The following is a 14,768-nucleotide window of genomic DNA, read 5'->3' on the forward strand; positions in this document are numbered from 1 at the left end:
GCCAAAGGCGAAGACGAAGTCAAGCGAAGCGAGGCGAAGGTCAATGCGCCGTTTGCAAAGTCGAAGACCAGCAAAGGAAGGCGTAGGAGAGCGAGCACTTCAGAAGCCGAGAAGGGATCATGTTCGCCGAACGATGATGTGCGAACCTGGGCCCGATGGGCTGTAATGGGCCCAATGGGCAGAAAGGGGCCTGGATGTAATCTACTAAGTGATGTAAAAATACGGTTGTGCCCCGAGAATATACCGAGAATATAGTTGTTAGAGGGTATTACAGTGTAATAACGGAGGGTGGTAGGTAAACCGTCACCTATAAATACCTGACCCCTGTATATTGATGGGACACATTGAATACAGAGAGAGTTGTGCTTAACTGTGCGAAGCCTTATTTCCGTTTCGGAATTGTTCTCTTTGATTGGTGCGCACTATTATAGTATTCATCCGTTCCGAAGGCACTCTCCACCCACACTTCCATCCCATCTCTCACCGCACAGCCGCTCGCGCCCTGCCTCCTCCACCCTCGCGCTCCACCACCATCGCCAGCACTTCTGCCACTTCCGCCCCTACGCTCCTCCAGTCCTCCACCCCGTCAATGCCACCTCGATCAATCGGCCTTCGCGTCCTGCCATTGCCTGCGGAGCCTCCCATCCATTGGACCGCGCCGCCGCCGCCTCCGCCTTGTGGAGCCTCGGCCTACCGCCCTCCCCTCCATTCGCGCGGATCGACCAGCCCTCCATCCTATCGCACCCGCTCGCGGAACCGCCGACCTCCTGTCGCACAGATCGACGGGCCGCCACGCCAACACTCGCCACAGCCGCCCTCGCTCAAGCCCCCAACCCCACCCCAGAACACTACTCCAAGTGCGGCGGGCGCACCTGACGATATACATGCGGACGTGATGCGGCGAGGGAGCCACCGTGTGACAGATCCATCAAGTTAAACTAGTTTAATTAAGCATAATAATTATCATTGGAACACATCAGGCGCATCAGCTTAACGGTTTAGCTTAATAGCCTGTTTTCAACTAATTACTGATCAAAACAATATCAGAAATCTCGCACAATGACGAGCGCAAACGGTACAAGCACGAATAATTTTACACAAATAGGGTACATCATAAAATATTTACAAACAGCATTCAAAATCAGAATTAACATAAAAAAGTGATAGCAAGGGAAAAGAATCTGATCTGGGGGAAACTTTTAATAGAAAATAAATAAAATAAATTGATAACTACGAAGACGTGAGGATGTCACATCGAGCCCACCGATGTTAATCCTGGTTAGCTCCTATACCTGAAACAGGGTCAACAACGAATTCTGAGTATACTAATATTCAGCAAGACTTACCCGACTAGTGGTATATACTTAGCCGACTCCTAATATGCAAGGCTTTTAGCTAGCGGGTATGTTTTGCCAGAAAACTTCTTACAGTGAATCCTTACTTTCAATATTTTAGCTCGAAGTTCTATATAGATTAATAATCAACTACATTTGTAGAACTACAATAGCAAACATGGTAGAGTATTAAATTATAATTCAAGGTAATCATCATCATATATAATCCATATTCCATATCATTATACTATGATGTGATGCAGTGATCAAGGTGTTCTTATCCGAGAGCGACGGCGAATCGATCCGTTTTAACCTGGTAATGTGGACATAACCAACATGGCACGTATATGCCCCGTTGGACTATACGCGCCAACCATTCCCCTCCCCACCCTTGAACTTCGGAACTACCCCACCGGCATATAGTTAGCCGACCCCTATGAGAGACCACCAAAAATAAAATACATACATACCCCATTCTCCGCGACCACTCGACTACCCTAGGAGGTGGGTGAGAGTTTCGAACTTTCGAAGCGAAGCACTACTATGCTTACCGGTTTCGACTACCTCCTACTCCTAGCATGCGGTTAGTACTATTTAAACTCGATCAGCGGTGCCAACAACGGTATGGTCCTTAATCGACACAAACAGGGCTAAAACAATCAGGAACTTGTCCTATTGCCATATCCTACATCTCAACATCATTTGCTGCCCGATCTCCAATTTCATTCATTCCATCTTTATTCCAGTGACTTATATATCAAAATATAAAGACCTTCTATATCTCGCGAGTGACTGGAAATCACTCGACTTCTACCGGGTCCTTTTTAAACATGGCAGAACTAAGGACCTACACATATTAGTATAAAATCAAGGGGACCTAGGGATCATGCATCTAAGATTCCAAATAATTTCTAAAAATATAATGTGCAAATAATAAATATGTAATGATTCATAATTTAAAATAGTTGGTTATGCTCCAGGACTTGTCTGTATGGGAGGGATAGTTAGAATTTGCAGAAGAAGCACCTAAGTCGAACTTGACATTAACACCAATGGTGGATGATCTTTCTTCAACTTGTCCATCACTAATCTTCTCCGAGTTTTGATCAACACAAATCTTCTCGCTCTCATTTACTTCACGTAATATGACGATGCATGCTTTAACATGATAAAATGTAATAAACGTGATGCATGATGAAACACGCAAGTGCTTAGATGAATTCAAATAAAGTTAAGCATCTTGAGTACAACTTTCCTTTGCCAAGAACTAGGGTTAATTGTTCACAAAGCATTTTTGGTTGACCCTCAAAACAATTAGTTGTTTATCACAAAGGAATAACACTAACATGGACCATTAAGATTTTGCTATGGTAAACACCTACATAGCTTAACCACCTACCCAAGTCATCTATATACTATAAAGAACCAAAACATTTGTAATTAGCGTGTACCTAAACAAAGGACTCTGTATCTCTCACGGCAACCCCAATTATCAGAGCCTGGACCGACCGAGGGAGCTGCAAACCGATCAAAACTGAGTGTTAGAAAATGGTTCCGCCAGAATGCAAAAAATTTTGACACCGTGCGCTGCCTTAGCTGCTCGTGTAACCGCGTCCAATCCCGCCCGTCAATCACGGCTCCCACCTCTCCTTCACAACCGCACGCCTCCCAATCCCCTCCCCTCTGCAGACCCATCCATCACCGTCGCCCCTCCGAGGCCAGTCCTGTGATCTCCTCACTTCCCCATCTGGAGCCCACGAGGGAGTGGAGCACGTAGGCGGTCTTGTCCACCATGCCGGACTATGGGTCGGCCATGAGATCTAGCAGCGGCCGCACGGTGCCGGTCTCGACGGCATGCTACCGGTTCTCTCACACCCCGCCGCAGAGCGCGGTGGCGCGTCCTACTTCTAGCATGCACTGCCGACCTCAAGGATGGAGACCAGCAGGAGGACGGAGCCCGCGCGGCCGATGACAGCCGCGGTGGCACCGTCGAGATGGGCCAGCCGGAGCAGCGCGCATGCGGCGTTCTCCCGCGCGGCGGGCGAGGTGGCGGACTTGAGCACGTGCACTAGCGCCCGCCACCGTGATGGCCGCCTTGTTCCCATCAAGGATGGACAGGTTAAGCAGCGCCACCTCGCTTGTTCCTCTCTCTCATCTGTCCCTCGCGAAGAACAACCACAGCAACCGATGGCGCAGCTTCTCGATTTTTTAGCGGGCCCGCACAGATCCGCACGCGGCACCGATGGCACGGGCACGGGCAGCAACCGCGGGCCTGGCACGGCAGCCACGGCGCATGAGGATGCGCAGGAACGACGTGACGCCCATGGTGCATGAGGATGCGCAGGACCGGCACGGCGCTCCCGGTGCTCCACGTGTGAAAGTGCATCTAGGCCCCTAATGGGTTTTGGTGAGTTGAATGACAACATGATTAGAGGACTAATCTTTTTGTTGAAGATATCATGAGCATGGATTCATTTGTAAAAGAATTAATGTCATTGGCTCATGTAATGAAGAATCAAACAAAAGAAAAATATTGTTGAAAGTGAAGCATGTTGTGAAGGAAAATAGAAACAAGTGTTCATGCTTTAATCAATGATGGTTTCTAATTATGGCTTGGCATAATGAAGAGTTCTTTGTCAAAAGAATCAAATGTTCATGATTACAACGCAAGACAAAGATATAAAGATATGAGAATGAAAAGTGGAATTCATTGTTGATGTGCAAAGCTTAACTCAATGAGGTGATGGTAAGTGATGAAGAAACCAACTGAGATGACTAATGCGAGGGACTAAGCAAACTTTGGTGAAGCGACATCTTACCATGTACGAATTGCTAGGGTAAAGTGGCTAGTATCCGTGGAGTTTTCGAAGTATCATATCTAAACCTTGTTGGGAGAAGCAATGCAATGCATCAAATACTTTTTGGAGTGACTTAGAGCTTCAAGGACAGATTTTCAAGCATGATGGAAATTCTAAGTCACTAGCTTAAGTATGGATTTGCTCAAAAGAAGAAAATACAATGTTGAAGTCCCAAGATTCACAAAGTCAAAGTATGGCAAAGTTGAAGTGTTTTAAGGCTCAAGTGGATGATCTGTGATTTATATTTAATTTTAAGTATAGGTATGCCGTACTATCAAGAGGAATGCAACATTGGTTGTTTGACAACACTCATAAGTGCTCATAGGTCACCCAAGTGAGGATCCCTGAGAGAGACCCCTGTTTACTAACTCTGACCAACTTGGTTGACCAAGTTTTGGCTTGGTGCACCAAGTGAAGCCTTCTATTTGGGTTTGGATCTTCACTAGCCCTGACCGGTCTAGTGTGTAACAGCTAGTTTATTGAACAGACCGGTCTGATCGGTCTGGGGGACCGGTCTGACCGGTCTGGACTGACAGTTCAAACGGCTAGTTTTTGTGAGTGGGGTATTTGTACCTCTTGGCCCTCTCTTTCATGAGCTGCTGGTTCCCTGGTATCTTTGAGATTCTTGAAGCTATTTTCCAACACTCTTTGTGAGTTGTGCTAACTAGATTACATATCCTTTAGTTGGGTTGAGAGATTGAGCGTGTGTGAGCATTGTGAGAGCTCTAATTTGAGCTGCAATGAGCAATCCTTAGCTTGAGCTCTCTTGGTAACATCAAGACAACTCGTGAAGCATTTGCTACTCTTGGAAGTTTGCCTCCTAGACGTCTATGAGTCGCCGGCTAGCTCCCAACGGTGTGATGAGCAGTGGAAAGTTTGTACGGGTGTGATCTTGCCACCTTGGTGGAAAGAATGAAGATAGTGTAGCGAGGAAAGGGTTGGAAGAAGACCCAACTCGGTGGAAGTGAGGTGAAATAGACTCACATTTCTAAAAAGTTCCTCAATGGAGACTAGAATTCACTTTGGTGAATCTAAACTTCGGTCAAACAAATCTCGTGTCTCCTTTGTGGTTTGCCTCACTACTTGTTGCTCTAGCTTTACTTTGTGCTTCCGCTTTGATCTACTTGATTGTGTTATTTCTGGTTGTGCAGAGACTTGTAATATACTTAACATCACCTGTGGAAGCACAACATCAAGTTGTATTTGTGTTAGAGTTTGAGGAGGGGAGAAACTCTGATATTTGGGTTGGTTCTGCACAAGACCAGTCTGACCCATCACCCCAACCAGTCTGACCGGTGGGTAAGTTTGTTCAGCGTTCTAAGTGTTAGACCGGTCTGACTGGTCAGTGTGTTGACATCTTGGTTTAAGTTTTGTAAATTGCAGAATTTGTAGAAATGCCTATTCACCCCCTCTAGACGACATCCGAAGTCCTTTCAATTGGTATCAGAGCTTCGATCTCCGGATTGAAATTTAACCGCTTGGAGAATCAAGATATCGACTACATGTGAGGTATCCTTTGAGCCACTCGCTCTAGATGGCTCAAACTACGCTTCTTGGTCTACTCATGTACTTAATGAACTTAGGACCATTGGTCAAAGAGCTTAAATTGGAGTTGACCAAGTCGAAGAGCAAGGCTCAAGTGCAATTTTCTCAAGATAACTGTGATGACATGGTGAAAAAACTTGAGGAGGGTTCAAATGCCACTTCCTCTGCTCCTCGACAAGGTCAAGTCAAAGAGAATTGTCTTGTTCAAAGCAAAGAGTCAAGCATGGAATACAATTCATCCACTTGTTCCATGAAACCCAAAAACAAGACAAAGCTATCAAGAAGGCAAAAGTATCGTGCCAAGACAAGGGTGCGCTGTAGATGCAAAGAAAAAGGTCATCTCATAGTTGCATGCCCTATTCAACAAAGTGAGGCTGGATCTGACCTGACCGGTCAGACCGGTTGGTGCCTAGAGTGCCCAACCTCATTCCTACAAGTGCAAGCAAAAGTCAAACTCAAGGGTGAAACATGAAGTGAAGCAAGTACAGAATTTAAAGGATGATTTTGAGTCAAGAAAAGATAAATATCGCACTTGCTACACATGTAGAGAAAAGGGACACTTGAGTAAAGATTATCCCAAAGGTAACTCACCTAACTCAAACCTTGTTCAATATGACTTTGCTAGACTTGGGAGCGACAAGATGAGTCCTTATGCCACTTGAGTAAAATCACCCAATATTGGCATAAGGGCTATTTGGGTTTCCAAGTCTATTGTAGCTAACGTTGAAGGGCCCAACAAGAGTTGGGCACCAAAGAAAGCTTGAAAAGGTTGCAGGGTCATGGAGGTGCATTGGAGACTTGGTTTGCAGAAGGAAGTGTTATGTCTCAAGGTGCAACCAAGTGCAAAGCTACCTTGATGAAATTCTTACTCCAATGGTATCTCGGTAACTAGTGCTAACTGTCACACCTTAGTCACTCATAGATCTCTGTGAACAAGAGTGTTTCACAATTCTAGTAGTTGTGAAACACTTGGAAGTGACTTTGGTTCAAAATTCTAGCTATCCATTTCTTTTGTGCCATATGATGCTTTTAATGTCTCTCTAGTAGAGAAATGTCTTCTTGATTAGTGCAGAAAACCTCTTTCATATCATCTGGTTTTCTCAAGGCAAAACATTCGAGACATAATTATGTGGAGCTATTTTGTACGGGTCAGAACTTCTAACACGCCATCAAAACTTCTGACACTCCTCGAAAGTTTCATGCTTCTTCCGATCAAGGGTTCTCGGGCTTCAACTCCACATTCATCAGAACTTCTGTTGGAGCATCGGAACTTCCAACAAAAACTTAGTTGGACTATCTCTGAACTGACTGGTTGAGCCCAGAGCAAACCAACTAGGTGTTAAAGGTGAGAAAATGGATCATCAAGTGTATATTAAGGCATATTCTCACCCATGGCACAAGTTTTGGTACATACAAAGTAAAATTAGGTATTTCAAGCACAATTTCAATTCTTGTACATTATTTGTGTGCTCAGGCCAAATTTGTGAGTAAGCATCCCATATCTTTAATTAGATAAAGTTCCTTGCATTTAAGATACTCAAAATCTTAAGCACTGCTTAACGGGGAGCTTATTCTCAAATTTGTGTCACTGTGGGAACTAACATTTTCTTCTAGTGAATTTGTAGTCTCATGGAAGAGAGTTAGAAAACTCTCAATTTGGAGTATGCTATCTTGTGCAGTTGTGCTCACATGAAAGTGGTAACATGTCCATAACTCTTATTTATTTATTTATGTTACTAACCCTCGTATAGCTACTCTCCATAATATAGTTTAAATTCTTTAAGTTGGACTTAATTGACCAAGTTAGTGCATATGAAGTTGACTTCCACGTATTCTTGCATGTGCACTAATGATTGAGGAATTTAACCTATATTGTGAGGTTTCATCTTTATTGGTCCTAATTATTCCAACACCAAAAGCCACTAAAGTGAAACTAGAAGCATGTGCAAGTAACCTTGGTCTTTAAAATCATGTTTTTACCTTTGTGTATCTAGACCACATTATCACACTAGTGTGTGCATGTTTTGCATCAAGCATTACAAGTCTTTAGTGTGCCTTTAGATATTTGGTTGATACTTCATCTATTTGAATTGGTGTCAAGTGAACTTTAAAATTTTGTAAGGTATGAGCCAAATATATTAAGAATGGTGTTTGACTTATATTGCGGGATGCTTGAATGATATAGTATAGAATTTTTTTAAAAATCCAACTAGTATGCTAGGTGTGTGCTTTTTGAAAAATTATTTAGTTTTTGGTCTTTGTGACCATGTCAAGTCACCTTGTGGTTATAGTTGCTTTTGTTTGATTGTTGGCTAACCACAAGTGACAAGACTTTCTCAAGTCCATAGGATCTATTTAAATCTGGGCAGTCTGGACAGTGCAATGCGGACTATCTACGGGTAAGAGGCGGACAGTCCGCCAGCAGTTGAGAAAAATAGAACACTTTGGAAGTGAACTGGGCTGAAATATTGTGATGCGGACGGTCCACCAGTAAGCGACAATAAAACTTCCTTTCGGACATTCAAAAATATAATGCAGACCGTTCGGATGTCCAAATGTCTTGACAGTAGGACAATCCGCCTATGGACACCGGACGGTACTGTTGACGACCAAAATTGACATTCGACAATACCGACCGGTCTGACCGGTACGCCCTAGCGGTCTGACCGGTCAGACGCTGTAGTCGGTCCGGCAGCAGCCGACCAGTCTGACCGGTCCAAGTGGAATCCGAGTACAACTAGGGTTTTTAATAGATTTAGATCTTGTAATAGGATTTCTTGCGGGATAAGTCTACCCCACCCTATAAATATAAAGGGTCACGGCCGATTAGGGTATCCAATCAATCAAATACAAAAACTTTTATCTTTTACTTTCTTTTTTCCCTAGCTTTTTCCCATCTACTATCTGTTGTTCCTCCTTCGTCTCTATGTCGATTGAGGGCGTTCTAGGTGGCATGCCGACTCTAGAACAACCCTGCGTGCACCTGCCCCGATGGGTCCTTCCCGAGCGACGTTCGTTGGTTTCATCGCCGGCCTGCCCGACGACAACCGGCCTGACCGATATACCCGACCGTTCTGACCGGTCTGAGCATCGGCGCTGCGTCGTGCCATCGCTCGCTGCGTGTTCAAGTGTTTTCGTGTGTTGACCCTAGTTCAGTGCCAACATATTTTTGGCGACTCCGCTGGTGAAGAAAAAATAAATCGGTTGCCATGACCGGTATTCCTAAACCTAGTGAAGTTGTTTCTGCCGATATCCGGAGGCCGAATGTTCAACAACTTCCGGCCGAGCATCAGAAGATTCTTGATGACATCCAGAAGAAGATCAGAGAAGAGAAGGAGAAGGAGATCCAGAGGCTAGAAGAAGAAGCCATGAACCAGTACATCTCGCACTTCTCCAACGACCGACAAGGGAAGGTCACGACGGATGACGCCTTCGATGCTTCACAATTTGAGGTAAAATTTGATGAGGATAAACAGCCTGCTCTTGATTCAGAAGTAACTAGTATGATAGATAGTGCCGTTGCTTCTCATGTAAATAATAAGTTCGAATTTATTGGTCAAATTATGCATGATATGTTTGATGACTGTTTTAGCCGAATTGAAATACATCTTGGTATGAAGTCTGTTGGTAATAATGCATCTACATCTAATACTGATAAGACGATGCGTGGTTCGGCAATTTCAACTAATAATGCTATTGCGACTAATTCGGCTAATCAGCATAGCCGAATTAATTATAATGCATCACCTAATGCCAATGTGCCATATGGGGCAGCAAGTTCGTTGTGACATTCTACACCGCCGAACTTTGCTCAACCTAGTAGTACACCGATCACAAATCGGCCTAATGCTGCTGATGATGGATCAGGTAGTATTAAAGAAGAGGTGATGAAGATATTTCGGCAAACCTTTGGTATAGAACCTAAAGCCAAATGCCGAACTTATCAAAGACCATACCCTGAGAATTACGATTATGTTGCATATCCTCAAGGGATTAAAATTTCTGAATTTGTTAAATTCACTGGTGATGATAGTAGAACTACATTGGACCATATTGGTCAATTTATTATACAATGTGATGAAGCTAGCACTAATGACATTTACAAATTGAGGTTATTTCCTTTATCTCTATCGGGTGCTGCATTTACTTGGTTTATTTCATTGCCACCCAATTTAGTTTTCACTTTTGCTGATTTAGAGCAGAAATTCCATGATTATTTCTTTACTGGTGAAACTGAATTGAGATTGTCACATCTTTCATCGGTTAAACAAAAAATACATGAAGGTGTTTCTGAGTATATTAGAAGATTTAGAGATACTAGAAACCGATGTTATAGTTTGACAATTTCTGATAGAGATTTGGCTGATCTAGCTTTTGCTGGTTTACTTGATTTTCATAAAGCAAAGCTAGAGGGACAAGAGTTCCTATATGTTAGTCAAGTCCTACAAAAGGCTCTGGCTAATGAAAGCCGAGCTAAAGAAGCTAAAGACTCTCAAAAGTCCAATGAAAAACTTAATCGTCCTGTTTATGTGCTTGGGTGTGATTCTAATTGTTCGGACGATGAAGGTAAAGATGTTTATACCGCTGAATTTGTTTGGCCCTCCAATGATAAACCTTGCGTTTGCGGTTCTCTTAAGCCGATTCATAAAGATCGGCAAGAAAGATTTACTTTTGATGTATCCAAATGTGAGAGGATATTTGATGAATTATATAAGAATGGATACATCAAGATGTCGCATGTCATACCGCCACTTGAAGAATTAAAGCGGCGAGCTTATAGCAAATTTCATAATACTTTCTCTCATGTGACTAATGATTGCAATGTGCTTCGAAGGCAAATTCAATCGGCTGTTAACAAAGGCCGAATAATTGTTCCACAAATGAAGGTGGATCAGAATCCTTTCCCTGCATATACACATGTGCTTGAATTGAGTAATCCTAAAGTGTTAATTCGGCCAAATCAAGCTGAATCAACAAAAGGAAAAAATATAATTATTGGTGAAGAGAGGTCTGAGCCTTCGAAATCTCATCAGGAAGCTCCAGCAAAGAAGGTCCCTGAAGATTCGTTGAAGAATTCAGTGCTCGAGGGGCAAGAACAGAAGAAAGACGCCAGATCTGCTCAGACCGGTCTGACCGGTCGCTCTGGAAATTCTGGAAAGAATTTCAGAAACAAGAAAGAAAAAGGAAGGCCGAGTTTTAAAGAACTCTTGGCCAAATATGAGAAGAAAGGAGTCGTCTAGAAGCAGAGGGGGCGGCCGGACAAAGTCAAGGATACAAAGCCATCATCGTCTCAAGAGCAATCGAGTTTGAGCCAAGGTAATTCATTTAATGGACCGATTGATCCATGGTATTGCTGGTATCCTTGTTATATGCCTTTGGATTATAGTAGGATGCACATGCAGTCATATTATATTCATTATCCTCCTATATATCCAAGCTTTGCTTCACAAAGACCGATTATCGATAATCTAGTCAAAAAGGACATTGATTGCAGCAAGAAGTGTGAGAAGAACATAAAACAAGATTCAAAATATCTACAGCCGAGGTGGTGTCCCTCAAGTTTGTCTCACACCCAAAAGAGGAGGCTACAAAGGATGCACAAGAAAGAGTCTATGGAACAGCAAGCGGAGGTTGTACCAGCAAGGTCGACGACTGTATGGAAGCCCAAGCAAGTTGTTTCATCATCAGCTTGAGGAAGAAGCAAGATACGGCCGATAAATTGTTATCGCCCTTAGCAAAAAAAAATGGCCTATGTATTCATCGCCCTTAGACAATTTTGGTCCAGAAGAGTGTTCTTTGGCATGCAAGCTTTGCCAAAGAATAGGGGGGGTATATGTCGACGACCAAAATTGGCATTCGACAATACCGACCGGTCTGACCGGTACGCCCTAGCGGTCTAACCGGTACGCCCTAGCGGTCTGACCGGTCAGACGCTGTAGTCGGTCCGGCAGCAGCCGACCGGTCTGACCGGTAGGGTCGACCGGTCTCACCGGTCCAAATGGAATCCGAGTACAACTAGAGTTTTTAATAGATTTAGATCTTGTAATAGGATTTCTTGCGGGATAAGTCCACCCCACCCTATAAATATAAAGGGTCACGGCCGATTAGGGTATCCAATCGATCAAATACAAAAACTTTTATCTTTTACTTTCTTTTTGCCCTAGCTTTTTCCCATCTACTATCAGCTGTTCCTCCTTTGTCTCTACATCGATTGAGAGCGTTCTAGGTGGCCTGCCAACTCTAGAACAATCCTGCGTGCGCCTGCCCCGACGGGTCCTTCCCGGGCGACGTTTGTTGGTTTCACCGCCGGCCTGCCCGTCGACAACTGGTCTGACCGGTATACCCGACCAGTCTGACCGGTCTGAGCATCGGCGCTGCGTCGTGCCGTCGCTCGCTGCGCGTTCAAGCATTTTCGTGTGTTGGCCCTAGTTCTGCGCCAACAGGTACGCCCCTTCGGATTTCAGTGAGACTTTGCCAGACGGTTCGGATGTCCGAACGTCTTGACCTGCGGACGGTCTGCCCACAGACACCGGACGGTCCGCCCCTTCGGATTGCATTGAGACTGGGCCAGAAGGTTCGGATGTCCGAACGTCTTGATTGGCGGACAGTCTGCCCACGGACACCAAACGGTCCGCAACTTTTGATTTCAGTGGGACCGGGCCAGACGGTTCGGATGTCCGAACGTCTCGACCGGCGGATGGTTCACCTATGTGCACGGACAGTCCACTCCAGCGGGATTAGTAGCGGGTCAAATCTTATGTCACGGGCAATAAGTGCTAGAAACTTTGGATAACATTTCTACATCTATCAAGTTTCAACAGCCTATAATCTTATCTCAAAAAATTTTCCAAGATAAATATTTGTTGGAATTCAATTTCTAACTGCCAGGGGGAGACCGGTCTGACCGGTCTCCCCGACCGGTCTGACCGGTCGGTCCTGGGCAGTTACTTTTTACCCGCTCACGGGCAATACAGTGAAAATCTTTCACTTTCACCCCTCCACCGACACCTTCTTCATCCCTTTCACCGTGCTTCACCAAGCTCGTTCCCCTTCTCGCCCCCATTGGTGATTTGAGGATTCAACCAAGGAGGAAGGGATTCCTCTGTGGGATTTGAAGGACTTCACCGGCCTGACTGCTTTGTCAAGCCGGTCCATCGATCTCTTCACCAAAATCTCGGTATAAAGGATCAGCAGCAGAATGCCGAATCACTTTGAGAGAATGACATAATGCCGTTTTGATGCTCCCAGTGATGATCTAAATGAGGGTGGATCAAGTGTCCCCGATGTGGTCAGTGGAAGAAAACTGAAGCCAAGAGGGTAGAAAAGGGCATCAGCGGATGATGTTGAAGAAGAAAGTGCTGGTGGCTTCAGTGACTCTAGTGACGATGAGGTTGAGGATGAAACCAATAGGGTTGAACATCGTCATGGCAAGGGTCCAGCACAGGAGGGCAGTGACAGTGATGAGGAAACTGGAGGTGATCTTGGTGGCAATGAGGATGATGAGGAAGATGATGGTAGTGAAGGTGAGAAAGAGATTCCTTTTCCCACCATCCAAAAGCCTATACTAGCCTCTAGGAAGTGTATTGATTACACAGGCATTTGGTGGGCTAGGCTCATGAGAGGCACTGTTTCGATTGCACTAGCATGTAATCATGTGCCACTTTTCTTCTGTGTAATTACATCATGTACAAGTCCTTAGAATGATTTGTGAAACTTGCATTGTTGCAGTTCTCGTTTTCAGGGGTAACATTGGATCCAGTTCATGCCACCATCATCACCAGCACAGTCGTTGTAGTATTTTTCACCACTCTGGTCGGTATCCCATTGAATCCAACACTACGTGAATTCATATAAGTTTATAGTCAAGACTTCAGAAAGCATCAACATGTCCCCTTGATTTCAGGTATTTGGCTTCCTGACTAGGCCTCTCATAGGTGCCATGCTCCCGCGTCACTCGAGGGCGCTGTCCAGAGGCCATAGCACCGGAAGGATGACTTCACCCTGCCATTTTTCTCAACTGATGATGACGCATCTGGCAGCGGTATTGTATTGGAGCAAGCCAAGAGTAAATTCTAGGAGCCGTCATGAACAGATCATCCCATTTAGATGATAAGCATCTGCTATGGCTTGTTAGAAATTCATGCAGCCTGACAGCTTATAAATCATTTTCCTTGGTGATCCAATTGCTGCATGAATGTTATATGTAAATTACTGTAAATTCTAGGTGCCGTCATGAACAGATCGTCCCATTGATGATTTAAGCATCTGCTATGGCTTGTTAGAAGTTCATGCAACCTGACAGCTTCTAAATGGTTGGCAGATTGATAAAAGAGGCTCCAGAATCAGCAGAAGTAGGTGGCGGTGCAGAATTTGAAGGAGGCGGCGGGTTTTCCTCTAGGTAAACTGCCTTCCTGTATCAGTTTAATGATTATTAGAAGCAATCATTCGTTCCATCTCAATCAGTTAATAACTTACATATTTAAATAATCTTTCTTGATTAGTACTGTTTAGAAGGATCCACAAAATATGGACACTGTTTAGCAGTGTCCTGAAATCTCAGTTTGAGCCCATCAAATTTTAATAGCTTTACTATATGGACCTGAAATGAGAGCACAATGGTCTTTGGTGATTGAATCTCCACTCCATTTGTTTTGACCCACGGTATTTGTTGTTATCTGATTGGCACACTGTTTCGTTTGTATCCCTTGTGCTATACAAATTGATAAACTTGTTCTTGAGTTGTAGCAAAACGACTAACGAGAACTACGTTACAATTGGTCATATTCATCCTGCTTCATTTCCAATTCAATTTTTTTTACTGCGACGAGCGCGGCCGGTTCCAGATGGACCCGGAGGCCGTGGCCGCGCTGCTAATGTCGATCTGAACTGAACACTGAGGTCTGCAATTTTTCTCCTTCTCTATCCTTATTTCTTCTGATTTGCATCTTATTTAATTATTAGTTGTCGTCCTCATTCATTTTTTGTTGGCACAGCTTGGAAGGAGAGAATAAGAGAAATGAGGAAGAATCTT

The sequence above is a fragment of the Panicum virgatum genome, chromosome 3N, assembly GCF_016808335.1.
Source record: "Panicum virgatum strain AP13 chromosome 3N, P.virgatum_v5, whole genome shotgun sequence".
NCBI classification, from domain to species: Eukaryota; Viridiplantae; Streptophyta; class Magnoliopsida; order Poales; family Poaceae; genus Panicum; species Panicum virgatum.